At 46.8% G+C, this 14,427-nt stretch overlaps 1 protein-coding gene across 1 annotated transcript in view; it reads left to right on the top strand.

Annotated features, from left to right (window-relative positions):
- The first annotated feature begins 6,430 nt into the window (after positions 1–6,430).
- RHOC (ras homolog family member C) overlaps positions 6,431–14,427 on the top strand; it is a 71,478-nt gene continuing 63,481 nt past the window's right edge. The window contains exon 1 of the mRNA XM_040423885.1: positions 6,431–6,582. The gene's annotated coding sequence lies outside the window, so the exon portion shown is untranslated. The remainder of the gene's footprint in view (positions 6,583–14,427) is intronic.

Here is a 14,427-nt window from a genome sequence, read left to right as displayed (position 1 = left end):
TCTCAGCAGCACATCCCCGGGAAGATGTGCTGCCAAGAAGCAAATCCTTTTTGAGGCAACATAAAAGATGCGATCAGCTGATAAATGAGTTTTTCTTTATTCGTCAGCTGATCAGTGCTCTGTTTACACCTGACTGTGATCACTGTCAAACATTCCTACAAACAGTGTTGGACTGAAGTTTCTAGGGCCCACCAGCAAGATTAATTCGGGAGGCCTACTATGGGAGTCCCTGCAACATATCTCTCAACCATCAGTCCCGGAACAGCTAAGGTATGTCCCACTTTCAGCTGTCTCTGCTTCCTTAAGTAGCAGAGACAGCTGATTGTAATAGTGAAGCAGGGAGCCGTCCAAGCCGTCTGTGTAGCAGGAATGGTGCAGGCCAGGAATCGGCATGGGCGCTCTCCAACACAGCCCAGCAGCGAGCAGCACGATGTGTATCCTGCCTGCTGCTGCTGGGGAGTGCAGATCCTCGGAGCCACTAGGTGAGTATTTACTGTTTTTTTTTTTTTTTTTACTTCCTGTGACGGGGACACATATCTGGGCATAACTACTATGAAGAAGGCACATATCTGGGCATAACATTTGTGAAGGGCACACATCTTGGCATAACTACTGTGAAGGGGCACATGTAGGGATAACTACTCTAAAGGCAGCACATCTGGGCATAACTATTGTGAGGGTGCACAATGTGGGCACAACTATTGTGAAGGGGGCACATATCTGGACATAACTTTTGTGAAGTGGGCACATCTTGGCATAACTACTGTGAAGGGGCACATGGGATAACTACTGTGAAGGCAGCACATATGTGCATAACTATTGTGAGGGTGCACAATCTGGGCATAACTACTGTGAAGGGGCACAATTGGGCATAAATTGGGCATAAATACTGTGAAGGGGGAAGACCTGAGCATAACTACTGTGAAGAGGGAAGATCTGGGCATAACTATTGTGAGGGGGCACATCTGGGCATAACTATTATGAAGCGGCACATCTGGGCATAACTATTGTTAAGGGGGCACATCTTGGCATAACTATTGTGAAGGGGTACATCTGGGCATAACTACTGTGAAGGGGGAACATCTGGGCATAACTATTGTTAAGGGGGCACATCTGGGCATATCAATTGTGAAGACGCACATCTGGGCCTAACTACTGCGAAGGGGCACATCTGGGCAAAACTATTGTGAAGAGGATGCATTTGGGCATAACTGTTGTGAAGGGCGTATATTTGGGCATAACAAGTGTAAAGGGGGCACATGTGCACATAACTAGTGTGAAGGGGCACATGTGCACATAACTAGTGTGAAGGGGCACATGTGGGCATAACTATTGTGAAAGGGACACATCTGGCCATAACTGTTGTGAAGGGGGCATATCTAGGCATAACTACTGTGAAGTGGGCACATGTGGGCATGACTTGTGAAGGGACACAACTGGGTATAACTACTGTGAAGGGGAACATGTCTGAGCATAATTAATGTAAAGGTAGCATTTCTGGGCTGTGAAGTGGGAATATGTGGGCATATTGTAAAGGGGCGTATCTGGGAAAAACTACTGTGAAGGGGCACATATCTGGGTATAACTACTGTGAAGAGGGTATGTCTGGGCATAACTACTGTGAAGGGGCAGGGGTGTGGAATTCGTATCGCCCGACGCCTGGGACATGCAGTTCCGGGTGTCGGGCAGGTAGTTTGTTCAGTAGCTTAGCCCTGCTGCGGGCAAGTAGCAGGGCTGAGATGGTTTACCGGAGCGTCACACAGTGGATTGGCGACGAGCTGGGTGTGGAGAGGCGTTCCCATGGTGATGGGGAGGCTTGAAGTTAAAATATACCATTGGATTGGAGAAAACTCAGATCCGATGGTATATTCTAAACCCAAGGTGTTCCCATGGTGATCGGGATGCACCTCTGACAGGGCGCTGCCATCCGCGGCACCTGAGGGGTTAATTGCGCGGACGGCAGCTCCCTGTCAGAGGTCGGGGGCTGGGAATGTTTCTACAATGTTTGCATTGGTGGGCAGCGCGTCCTCCCCGATATTAAAATCATTAGTGGGCAGTGCGCCCTCCCCCCGATCCCCGTTATTAAAATCATTGGTGGGCAGTGCGCCCCCCCTTCCCAGTATTAAAATCATTGCTGGGCAGTGCGCCCTCCCCCCCCTCCCCAGTATTAAAATGATTGGTGGGCAGTGCGCCCTCCCAGTATTAAAATGATTGGTGAGCAGTGCGCCCTCCCCCCTCCATCATTGGTGGCAGCGGCACAGACCTGTAAATTACAAGAAGAAGTAGCGCCACAGCGCATGTAAGTATAATGCTGCTGAGTAACTGACCATGGCAGAAGGACTTCAGTAGCATCCTGGCTGCCATGGTAACCGATCGGAGCCCCAGCATTACACTGCTGGGACTCCGATCGGAACTGCCGTTGCCACCAATGATGGAGGGGAGAGGGCGCACTGCCCACCAATGATTTTAATACCGGGGAGGGGGGGGGGCGCACTGCCCACCAATGCAAACATTGTAGAAACATTCCCAGCACCCGACCTCTGACAGGGATCTGTGATCACATTAAGGCCTCGTTCACACCAGGCAGTGCGTTCCGGACTGATTCTGTCCAGAATGCACTGCACCGCATTGCGGCCGGCTAACTATATTGTGGGGCAGGAGGGGGCGTAGTGGTCTGTGAATGTAACACGCCAGACTCTTACCCCGCTACAATCTCTTAAGAGCATTTACATTGTCATCTAATGTAATTTCACATAATATCCTCACAAATGTGCATTGAAAGCCTTGTTAAATGTATATTGCTGTAATTTCCATGTTCACCAGCAGGTGGCAGCAATATATTAGCAAAGACTTCGTTTCAGTTTAGTGTTTCTAGGCTGGAATAGTACATTCCAGTTTAGCTCCCCCCTCTGTGCCCACATCCTTCCTCATGGGGGGAGAAGGAAGTTAAGTTAGAGTGTAACCCACCCCCTGCTAGGGGTAGGGTGTGCATGTTAGGAGCTCCCGATATAGGGATCCAAGCCAGGATCTTGTGTCTGCTGAGACAAATGATCATCATTCCCAGCCTGAGCATTGCAGCCTCAGCTGGAAGAACCAAGCAGACGACTCCAGTTCCAGGAAGAACCATACCCTGTGGAGCTAGCTGTGAGTACCGTCCAGAGACCCAGGAGAAGCCAAATTCCTCCTCAGCTAGTCAATCCCATACACAGCAAAAGATAGACAGAGCAGAAGCCAAATTCCTGCCATATTACAGAGCTGCAAAGCAGACGTCCTTTTCCTGCAAAAGCTCCAGGCACATGATAGAGCAGAAGATATATTCCTGCCACACATTGCCAATACCTGCTGGGACAAAAGACTAATGCTGTACCTTGCTTGGATAAAAGCTACTCTAAGTAAAGACAAGTTTAAACTTTACCCAAGGTCTGGATCTCAATTACTGCTGCAAATTCCTCTATTACTCCTACTAGCACCACACTCATTTTATTGCAAGTGAGCTAGGATCCAGGAGTCCAGTCGTACCCAGGTAGGAGACACCGTTGACACCATTACCACTACGATACAGAGACATTACACCACTCTGGCATTCCTAACCTGGTGCGTGAGTTACAACATCTTAAAGGGCCCTGCGACAGTACCCTGCGCACGCTGCATTTGGCGTCACAAACAAAATTATAGACTATTATACATATATCCTGACCCACTGCATAATTTGGCGTCCGTGTAAATGTACCCAAGGTCCAGCTCATTGCAATTGGCACCATAACCATGCCCAACAGCTCCAATGCGATCGGCTGCACAGGATCGCAAGGCACATTTTGCCTGTGGTCCAGTTCAAACAAAATGCTGCAAGCAGCATTTTGACCGGACCTCAGGCATAATTGTGCCTTGCGATCCCGTGCATCCGATCGCCTGCGGCTGTGGCTACGGTGCCATTCACTTCAATGGATCATCACGCCCCCTCCTGCCCCACAACATAGTGATGTAGTGCATTCTGGACAGAATCATCTGGTGTGAACGAGGACTAAACGTAGAGTCATTTCACACTACAAAGACTGGAACGCAAGCCAGCCCCCTCCCTGCATAAGGAAGCGTGGTGGTGCATTGAAATATGGTTTTGATTTCAAATTATTTTTTTGTATCAGGACAAGTAGATTGTCATGAGGGACTAGTAGATCGATCTCCCGCTTTAGTCCTTCGACAAGTAGTTATTTTCTTTATTTCCACACCCCTGAGGGGGCACATGTCGGCATTACTAATGTGACAGGACACAGTGTGAGCATAACTACAGTGAAGGGGGCATAATGTGGGCATAACTACTGTGTGGTGGCAGAAAGGGAGAATATTTACTATGTGAGGGCATTAAGGGGACTGGGTGGGATTGGGTATGTATAATTAGGTTTTCAGAGGAGTTAGAGGCGTGGCCTAGTATTTGCACGCTGCACTTATTGTCTACTGATTACTGCCCATGTAAAAGCCCCTTTACAGTATGTTGTCAATGTATTTTAGGTGATCACAAGATCTGAAAGTGGGAAGCACTTATGCAGTCCAGCTATCACCAACTGGAGAATTTTTTAGATATGTGGCCAGCTTTAAAGGGGTAGTGCGAGAATGAAGAGGGAGAGGGGCAAACTCCCCCACTTTGCTAGACCTTTAAGGCCTCCTGCACACAATCATATCCGTTTTTGCGGTCTGCAAAAACAGGGATCCGCAAAACACGGATACCGGCCATGTGCATCCCACATTTTCCCTTTCGCAGGTCCCTCTATGTTAAAAATGTCTATTCTTGTCAGCAAAATGGACAAGAATTGGACAAGTTTTTTTTTTTTTTTTGCAGGATCGTGGAATGGAAATACGGATGTGTACAGCACATGAAATGAATGAGTCTGCATCCAATCTGTAAAAAATACGGAAGCACACCAAAACTATGTGTGCATGAAGCCTAAAGTTGAGCTTACTCACCTGCTTCCTGGAGCGGACTCCCCGCTCCTTCTCCTTCTCCTCCAGGCCTGCGATGCTCCGCTGGGCTCCCTTGCTGAAAATATCCAGCTTGATGCTGGCTGCAACCAATCACTGGCCTCTGCGGTGACCAGATTCCTTTATGTCATGTGACCATTTGTCAGGACTTAGGCTACTTTCACATTAGCGTTTTTTGCGGATCCGTCATGGATCTACAAAAACTTTTCTGTTACAATAATACAACCGCATGCATCCGTCATGAACAGATTCCGGTTGTATTATGTCTTAGGCTATTTTCACACTAGTGGCAGCCTTCTCCGGCAGGCTGTTCCGGTGGGTGAACAGCCTGCCGGATCCGTGCTGCCGCTAATGCACGCATGCCGCTGGAGGTCCGCTCCAGCCCCGCTGACTATAATGGCGGCGGGCCGGAGTTCCGGCGGCAGCACGGCAAACATGCCGAGAGGCGGCCAGAATAAAACTATGACAGGTTATACTTATATTGCGGGTGATCTTGATTAGAAATATAGGGGGTCATTTATTACCAAATATACGCCCTTTTTTGGCGTATTTAAGGAGCAGTTTTTGGCACAAAGATGTTTTGTGGCAAAATCCGCGATTTGTCCCTGCTCACATCACTTTTCCGAGGTGTCAGAAAAAAGGGACATGGTGTAGGCGGGGAAGAGAGCGGACCACTCTGCCTGTGTCATTTACCATTTTCTACGCCTGCACCTCAAACGTTTGGTGTATCTGCCGCCAGTGCAAGGGGATTAAGACCAGCTGGTCTTTAAATGACACCCATAATTTTTGAGCTACAGCTCCTCCAAACCTATGGATTTCCATGGTACCAGACAAGAAACAAAACCCTATATAATCGTATCATGTAGTTATACTTTCTTCTATTCCCAACTTTATCCTAACGTACATTCAGTAGGTTATCAATAAATAGGGTACTGCGTGGAAATAAATCAGCCAGACTATTGTTTGTTACCATGGAGATACATAGGTTTGCATAGGCGCTGCATAAACTAAATGATAGGCCATTTTTAGTATAGACCTACCGTATTGCAGGTATCCAGCTTAGTCTTTAGATGCACTGGCACATCACCTTTAAATGTAATCGAATATTTTTAATGCAGGGGTAAAAGCTCTTGAATTGTCATCTGAGCAGAAAAGTATGTGGGCGCTCTAGAATCCAGTGAAATAGTGGCAGTGCCTCTGTGGACAGGACTATGTCAGTGACATATGAATGCCAGTGATACACATCTTTCTGTTAGCAGGAGTACATGTGAAGTTGTCAGACTCCTGTGCACCATGAGCATCACAGACATGGAGCATTTCCAGCCACACACAGGTTAATTAGCTGCCTTTTTTTTTTTTCTTCCTTTCAACCTCCTCTCCCACAATCCTTTGACAATGATGTCATGGTGAACCCTGAGGGGGTGGAGGATTTAATTCTTCCTCTAGCACAGAGCTGCCCCTCCTTCCTTCAGTGAAGCCTGCAGTCTAGAGAGTAGGGAGTGGGAGCTGCCTGTCACTTCCAAGCCCAAGACACTGCAGTCCTTGCCCGGGCGAAGAGCACAGACCTGATCCTTCCAGAGGAGCCAAGGCTGGTGGAGTGGTATTAAGGTGAGGGGTCCCTGTCCTCCCACACCTAGGGGTGGCTGTTAACCCCTGCTGAGCCAGGGGGGCACGTACCACACCTCTAGAGGAGCAGATCAAGTCTGCACAACACTCGTTTGTTAGGCAGTGCTGCTGTGTTTGCCTTGTGCTCAGTGCTGCTGATTTCAGGCTCTGGATGTGTAGTAAAGTTTATTCTGCTTTATACAAGTTTGGGAGTCTTCTGTAAACCTTTAATATTCTAATACTGGGATTGTGAATGGTTGGGCTGGAGCTGAGGGCTCATGTCTTAGTATCCACAGGTTGTATACAAGATTCCTTTGTTTATTTATTATGGCTCGGTATTTGTAAACAGTGAATTGTTAATGATTATGTATTAGAAGTAACATTCTGCAGCGCTTTGCTGGCATTATCATTGCTGTATGTCTTTGGAGTCAATGTACATTACAATGTATCACTGATGTATATATTCAATTGCTTAAAATGTCTGACTACTCTGTAAATTGTACTTGTGCTCCCTTTGATCTGTTGTAATATTAACTTGCTGCGGCACAGATCTATGTTTGCGACACTTTGGGGAAGATACTGGGGGCGGCTAGTGACACACACCCCTAAGCAAAGACTAGTGTTTAACTGAAACCAGTTTGCCTTGTGCTGGAGGAGAGAGGGACAGGAGTGTCCTGTATGGAGGTGGCATGCTGGGTGATGGCAGAAGGGAGGGACCAGGGTGTGCTGTGTTCTAGAGAGACCAGCAGCTTGGGAAGCTCTCTTTCAGTTTCCATGGAAACCAGTTTGAAATAAGTTTTGCTTCCTTAGGCCTCATTATTGTCTGTTTTTCTAATGGTTAATTGGGTAGACAGGTTGTATGGTAAGGTGAAGGCTTGTACTTTTATTTTCTCAGATTTGTTTTATGCATTACCAATCGGTCCCCATTATAACTTAGTTATACTGGGATTGGAAGATATGCACCAGTAACAGATTTCATATTGTCATACTACGGTTGACTATTCAAACAAAATGGATATACAGGGTTGTGTGTGTGTGTGTGTGTGTGTGTGTGTGTGTGTGTGTGTGTGTTTTATTTTATTTTTATTATTAAGTTGGCTGAAACTGCCTCTAAAAGGGAATGTGTCATCACAAATTACCTATTGTTTGTTTGTTTTTTCATGTTAAACTTATTTTTAAAGAATTTTTGGTATTTTTTATTTTTATTTCCCATGTAACTATATCTATATCTATCGTAGTTGAGAGTTGTTTACCAGTTTGGTATTAAAAGTATGTAATGGTGCCAACACTGTTAGTAGCCTTGGGAACAAAGTGGGTCATCATTTTGGGGGGCTGCCTAATTTTTTGTGTGTGTGTGTGTGTGTGTGTGTGTGTATATAATATATATATATATAGATAGATAGATAGAGATAGATAGATATAGATATATATATATATAGATATCTGAATCCACCATTCCCAATAGGTAATATCCCAGCTTATCTACTCCCTCCTGACCTTTGTCCAGTTCACAGAGCATACCTAGAAGACGAGGTCCCCTCCAGTTTATTGTTTCAGGGTGACTGCTGTAAAGCTTATCTCTAAATGTTGTTAACCGGCAGCGCTCATAATCATGTTCAGGAAATAGAATAAACCATCTATTTGGTTTTAAGGGGCAGATAGTTGACATATTCCCTCTATGGCCCCAACCCATGCCACTATTTACACTGATGGGGTTTGCCGGTTTTTGACATTTTAGTACCCAGCAGTCCTAACATTAGTGAGCAGAAGTCTGATTATGACAGTCATGTTTCACAGGCCCTGATTTTCTCTATACAGAACAGAATGCAGTGGAAGGGATTGTATTTATTTTTTTCTCCGATTTCCTATAAAATCTATGAGAACCCCCTCTGTGCTTCTATATGAATAGGAAGCATATGACGATACAGTGTGTGCCAAAAAACTTCTGTAAGGCCCAATTAACTTCTGCATTAAAGGCGCCATTAGAAGCCCTTTTTTGCAGATTCATCGTAGATCCTTAAAAAATAAGTGGTAAAAATTGTATCATGGTGCTGTACTTTGCTGAATTAAATGCTGGGCTTCCTGGTGGCATTGTGTATGTCCATTATAAAATATCTGGCACTTTAGTTATTTTCCTTGTTCTGCTGCTACACAGGAATATGGTTCCATATGGTCCTGGAGAGCAGATGAAAGGTACTACAGCTACATAAAGGGTTAAATGAGTAATACACAAGGTTCATTAAAGGGGTTCTCCGGGATCAAAGTTTTTAGTTTTTTTTTTAAGTGTACTCACTGTTAACAGGTGATTCTAGGTCCCCCCCCCCCCCCCATATGTTTTAAGGTATTTTTGCCATTTCTACACGGCTCCGAAGGTCCCCCACGCTAGGGATCGACTGATTATCTGAAGTACCGATATTATCGGGCGATATTCAGGTTTTTGTACATTATCGGCATCTAACCGTGCCGATTATACAGATAATGCGTATAAAATGAATACTAATGAGCGATTCCATTATGGAAGCGCGCACTAGTATGCATCGGGAGCCGGGAAGAAGCGCAGCAAGCGCTTCCAATACTCTCCTTCCCTGGTCTTCTTTGATGGGGCCCACGCTGCACTGTCCTGACCCCGTACAGCATCAGGACGTAGTGCGCGCACTATGACCTAACGCTGCACGCGGTCAGGTGACAGTGCAGCCAGACCCAGAGATGAAGAGGAGCCGGGGCGCAGTAGAGGTGAGGAGTTTATTTTATTCATCTCAGGTCTGATAGGGGTTAATAAAGGTCTGATAGGGTTAATAAAGGTCTGATCTGAGGTCTGATTGGGGTTAAGTCAGGGAGGAGGGGGGGATGGTGTGGAAATTGGCATTTGGCACTAGTATATTATAAATGTAAATTATAAATTGACTACCAGCTAAGGGCTTTTTTTTATTTATAATATACTAGTGCCAAATGCAAATTTCCACCACCTCAGTGACTACCAACTAATCTAATATATATTATGAGATATAAAATATTGGTATAAATTATCGGCTATCTGCCTGAAAGATTACAGATTATCGGTATCTGCTCTAAAAAATCAATATCAGTTGATCCCTACCCCACGCACTGTTTACATCTGTTTATTTTTGTCTAACTTCCTGCCGCTCTGCACTGTGGGTTCCAGCGCAGCGCAGCATCACGTGCTTTCAGGCGACTCATCTCCGCCCCCTCACTGTTATTCCACCTTCTACCGCACATCGCCACGTCCTCCATGCATCCGCCCCCCTTGAATCATATTCCGCATAGTTCCCTTGCCTCCTTCATTGTGAACAACATGCCCTGCCCGATGATGTCACCGGACCGGAGGGGCGTGGTTTAGCGCGAACTGTTGCCGTCGAGGTACAGCCCCTCCGAGCGCTCTGCATAATGCCTGTGGCTAATGGTGACGTCACCTGGCTCCCTGCGAAGCGGAAGAAGCGACTTCACTCTGCAGTAGGGACCCGGTATGTCACTGAATGTGAGAAAAGACTCCCTTCCGGCGGAGAATTTGTGTAATGAATATGGGGCATCTGAAAGGTAGGACAGTCATGTAGGAGATATTTATGTCCTTGTTAAACAAGTAAACTAATGTCTCCAATCACGGACAACCCCTTTTAGGGTCCATTCACACGTCCGTTTTTTCTTTCCTGATCTGTTCCGTTTTTTCAGGAACAGATCAGGACCAGATCTGGACCTATTCATTTTCAATGGGTCCTGGAAAAAATCGGACAGCACAATGTGTGCTGTCCGTTTCCGTTGTTCCGTTCCGCATGTCCGTTTAAATATAAAACATGTCCTATTCTTGTCCTGAAAAATCGGATCCTGGACCAATACAAAGTCAATGGATCTGCAAAAAACGGAAGACATTCGTATGTCATTACGTATGTCATCCGTTTTATGCGGATTCCGTTCCTGGAAATTAGGCTTCCTCCCCAGTATTAAATGTGCCCCCCTCCCTCTATATTCATTGGTGGCCAGTGCGGCAGTGCGGATTCCCAGTAAGTTTTCTACAGATCTGATTTTTCACTTCGTGAAAAACTCAGATCCGACAGTATATTCTAACACAGAGGCGTTCCCATGGTGATGGGGACGCTTCTAGTTAGAATATACTGAGAACGGTGTACATGACTGCCCCCTGCTGCCTGGCAGCACCCGATCTCTTACAGGGGGCTGTGATCTGCACAATTAACCCCTCAGGTGCTGCGCCTGAGGGGTTAATTGTGCATATCATAGCCCCCTATAAGAGATCAGGGGCTGCCAGGCAGCAGGGGGCAGACCCCCCTCCCTCTCCAGTATTAAATGTGCCCAGTGGGGCCTCACCTCTCCCCCCCCCCCCCCATCATCGGTGGCAGTGCGGATTCCCAGTATTAATAAATGTGCCCAGTGCGGTCTCACCTCTCCACCCCCCCCCCCCATCATCGGTGGCAGTGCGGATTCCCAGTATTAATAAATGTGCCCAGTGCGGTCTCACCTCTCCTCTCCCCCCCCCCCCCATCATCGGTGGCAGTGCGGATTCCCAGTAATAATAAATGTGCCCAGTGCGGTCTCACCTCTTCCCCCGACCCCTCCCCCATCATTGGTGGCAGCGGAGAGTACCGATCGGAGTCCCAGTTTAAATCGCTGGGGCTCCGATCGGTTACCATGGCAGCAAAGACGCTATTGCAGTCTTGGCTGCCATGGTTACTTAGCAATAAATACAAGCATTATACTTAGCTGCGATGTGTGTCCGGCCGGGAGCTCCTCCTACTTGTAAGTGAAAGGTCTGTGCGGCGCATTGCCTATAGACCTGTCACTTACCAGTAGGAGGAGCTCCCGGCCGGACACACATCGCAGCTCGCAGTCGCAGGTAAGTATAATGCTTGTATTTATTGCTAAGTAACCATGGCAGCCAAGACTGCAATAGCGTCTTTGCTGCCATGGTAACCGATCGGAGCCCCAGCGATTTAAACTGGGACTCCGATCGGTACTCTCCGCTGCCACCAATGATGGGGGGGGGGGGGAAGAGGTGAGACCGCACTGGGCACATTTATTATTACTGGGAATCCGCACTGCCACCGATGATGGGGGGGGGGGGGGGGGGAAGAGGTGAGACCGCACTGGGCACATTTATTAATACTGGGAATCCGCACTGGCCACCGATGATGGGGAGGGGGGGGGCAGGGGGAGAGTTGAGGCCGCACTGGGCACATTTAATACTGGGGAGGGAGGGGGGTCTGCCCCCTCCTGCCTGGCAGCACCTGATCTCTCACAGGGGGCTATGATTCGCACAATAATTGTGCGGATCACAGCCCCCTGTAAGAGATCGGGTGCTGCCAGGCAGCAGGGGGCAGTCATGGACACCGTTCTCAGTATATTCTAACTAGAAGCGTCCCCATCACCATGGGAACGCCTCTGTGTTAGAATATACTGTCGGATTTGAGTTTTCACATGTTTCCGTTTTTTGCGGATCCGCAAAAAACGGATGACATACGGAAACATTTTCAGGAACAACGGATCCGCAAAAAACGGACCGAAAATCGGGATGTAGAAAAAAACGGACGTGTGAATGTAGCCTAAAGGGTATATTACATGGGCAGATTTTCTGCCCGATGATCGCGAGCGTTTGTGTGAACATCTTGCAGTGTAATACTGCTGCTGATTGCCTGATGAACGAGCAAACGGGCAATGCAGATCTACTAGCATTCTGAAAGATCAGGATTTGCCGGCGGCAGATCGTGCTGTCTAATTAAGATCTGCTGCTAGCAAACCACTGTACAGCATGGGGACCAGTGATGGCATAGCGATCGCTCCTCCCCATACTCTGGAGGAGATGGCTGCATGTAATAGCGGTAATCTCCTCTTCTAGTGAGAAGGCGATTGCCGGGAAGGAACGCTTTTCTCCCTACAATCGTCTGTGTGATCGGGGTGTCTAATAAACCCTTTAGATAGTATTATGCCCTGCTTCTGGGGTTCAGGATTTGCTAAAAATGTCTATAATTCTGATAGTACCCCAAAGTATAAGCTATATTTAAAGAGTCATCCCAAAATACAATGCAATCTGCAGGCAGCATGTTTTATAGCGCAGGAGGAGCTGAGCAGATTGATGTATAGTTCTGTAGGAAAAGTTGTAACTTCTACATTTTCTGCTCATTGTTCACACAGGGGGTGTTATCAGTGATTGGTAGGATTCCCTGTGTGAATATGTATACAGAGATAGCTGTCAGTCACTGATAACACTGCCGCCATGAACAATGAAGTCAGAAATAGCAGAGATATAAATGGATAAATTAAAGGGTTTACTGAATCTTCTCCCACAAAACTATATATCCATCTGCTCAGCTCCTCCTGCTCTAAAAGATGCTGCCTGCAGATCAGCATGCTAGGGGGTTGTTCACATCTGTGCCAATCCTTTACATTCTGCTCCGTCATAGGAGAAGAACAGTGAAAATGATGGAAGTGCCAGAGGTGTCACATGATGGACACCAGTGGTGCCCGATGGTTGTCATGGTGTGCATAATTTTGGTTTGCATTTTTTATTAAATCTGTAATGGGAAGGCACCCTCATATGTTTTACATTGTTTAAAGGGGGTTTCCAAGACTTGGAACCTCTTTTTTAATATTGCCATGCAGGGATTAAAAAAAGACTGTCCGGTCACTGGCATTCTAGGGCTAAGCTCCCTTCTCCTCTACTTCTGGTCCCTTCTGGAGCAGAAGTGTGATGTGTCATCTACATGCACATTACCTCTTCCAACCAATCATTGGCCTCAGTAGCGCCATTGGCGGGCACGACACTTGACAGCTGCTGAGGCCATTAATTCGCCAGCAGCGGGGGATGTGCGTGTAAATGTCACATCAGACTTCCAGTCCGGCAGGGACCTTAAAACAGAGGAGAAAGGAGACCACTGCTGGAACCGGAGCATTGGCGACCGGTGTCTGGGTCTTTTTTCTTCTTATCTTTGAACCTTGCCTGGCAATATTAAAGGGGTTCTCAATCTCAGAGAATCCCTTTTTAATACTGCGATTAGATGACTACAGTAGGGGTGAATGGTTTTGTTTACATACTGGATGATATCACCGACTCTAACCTGAATATCTGTCAGTCTTTGCTTATAATGTACAGTGCATTTGGAAAGTCATCAGACCTTTTGCTCTAGGAAGAGTCCTGGTTGTTCCAAAATTAAGGCTACATGCACATGACCGTATGTGTTTTGCGTTTGTATATGTATTTCGCCATAGTGATGTGCACCTGCAGCAGGTTGTGCTGACCCAACCCCTTATTTTTTTCTTTGTAGTATATATTGGAGGCGTGGCGATCTCCTTGGAGTCATTGCACACCTGACCAGTTAATCTGTCCTTGAGGCTGGTTTTAAAGTCAGTATAAAACTGAGTCTGCTTGTATAGAACCTACCATTAGCCATCTGGCTCCAGGAGAAGTATATGGTGGGTTCAGCATGCATGTTGGTACTTGCATCCCTGGATCCGATGAAAGCTGTAATGGCACCGGACGGGGTTACAAGCAAAGTGTACTTGGCTTGCATGCTGGCCTGCATTCCCTGGATTTTATGTGGCTGTCATGGCCCATGAACAGGTAGGAACAAGAGTTAGGGACCACTCATGAGACAGCCTTGACGCGGTGAGTGGCTTACTATGCTTTGGCCAAAATATAAACCAATGTCTCATCCAGCATGGAGGGCAGAGTGCTGGATGTAGTGTGCGATCACATTTGCATTTTCCGTTTGTATATGTATTTCGCCATAGTGATGTGCACCTGCAGCAGGTTGTGCTGACCCAACCCCTTATTTTTTTCTTTGTAGTATATATTGGAGGCGTGGCGATCTCCTTGGAGTCATT

This window comes from Bufo bufo, chromosome 3 (genome assembly GCF_905171765.1).
Source record: "Bufo bufo chromosome 3, aBufBuf1.1, whole genome shotgun sequence".
In the NCBI taxonomy this organism is placed as follows: domain Eukaryota; kingdom Metazoa; phylum Chordata; class Amphibia; order Anura; family Bufonidae; genus Bufo; species Bufo bufo.
This window is presented reverse-complemented; position numbering and strand designations above follow the sequence as displayed.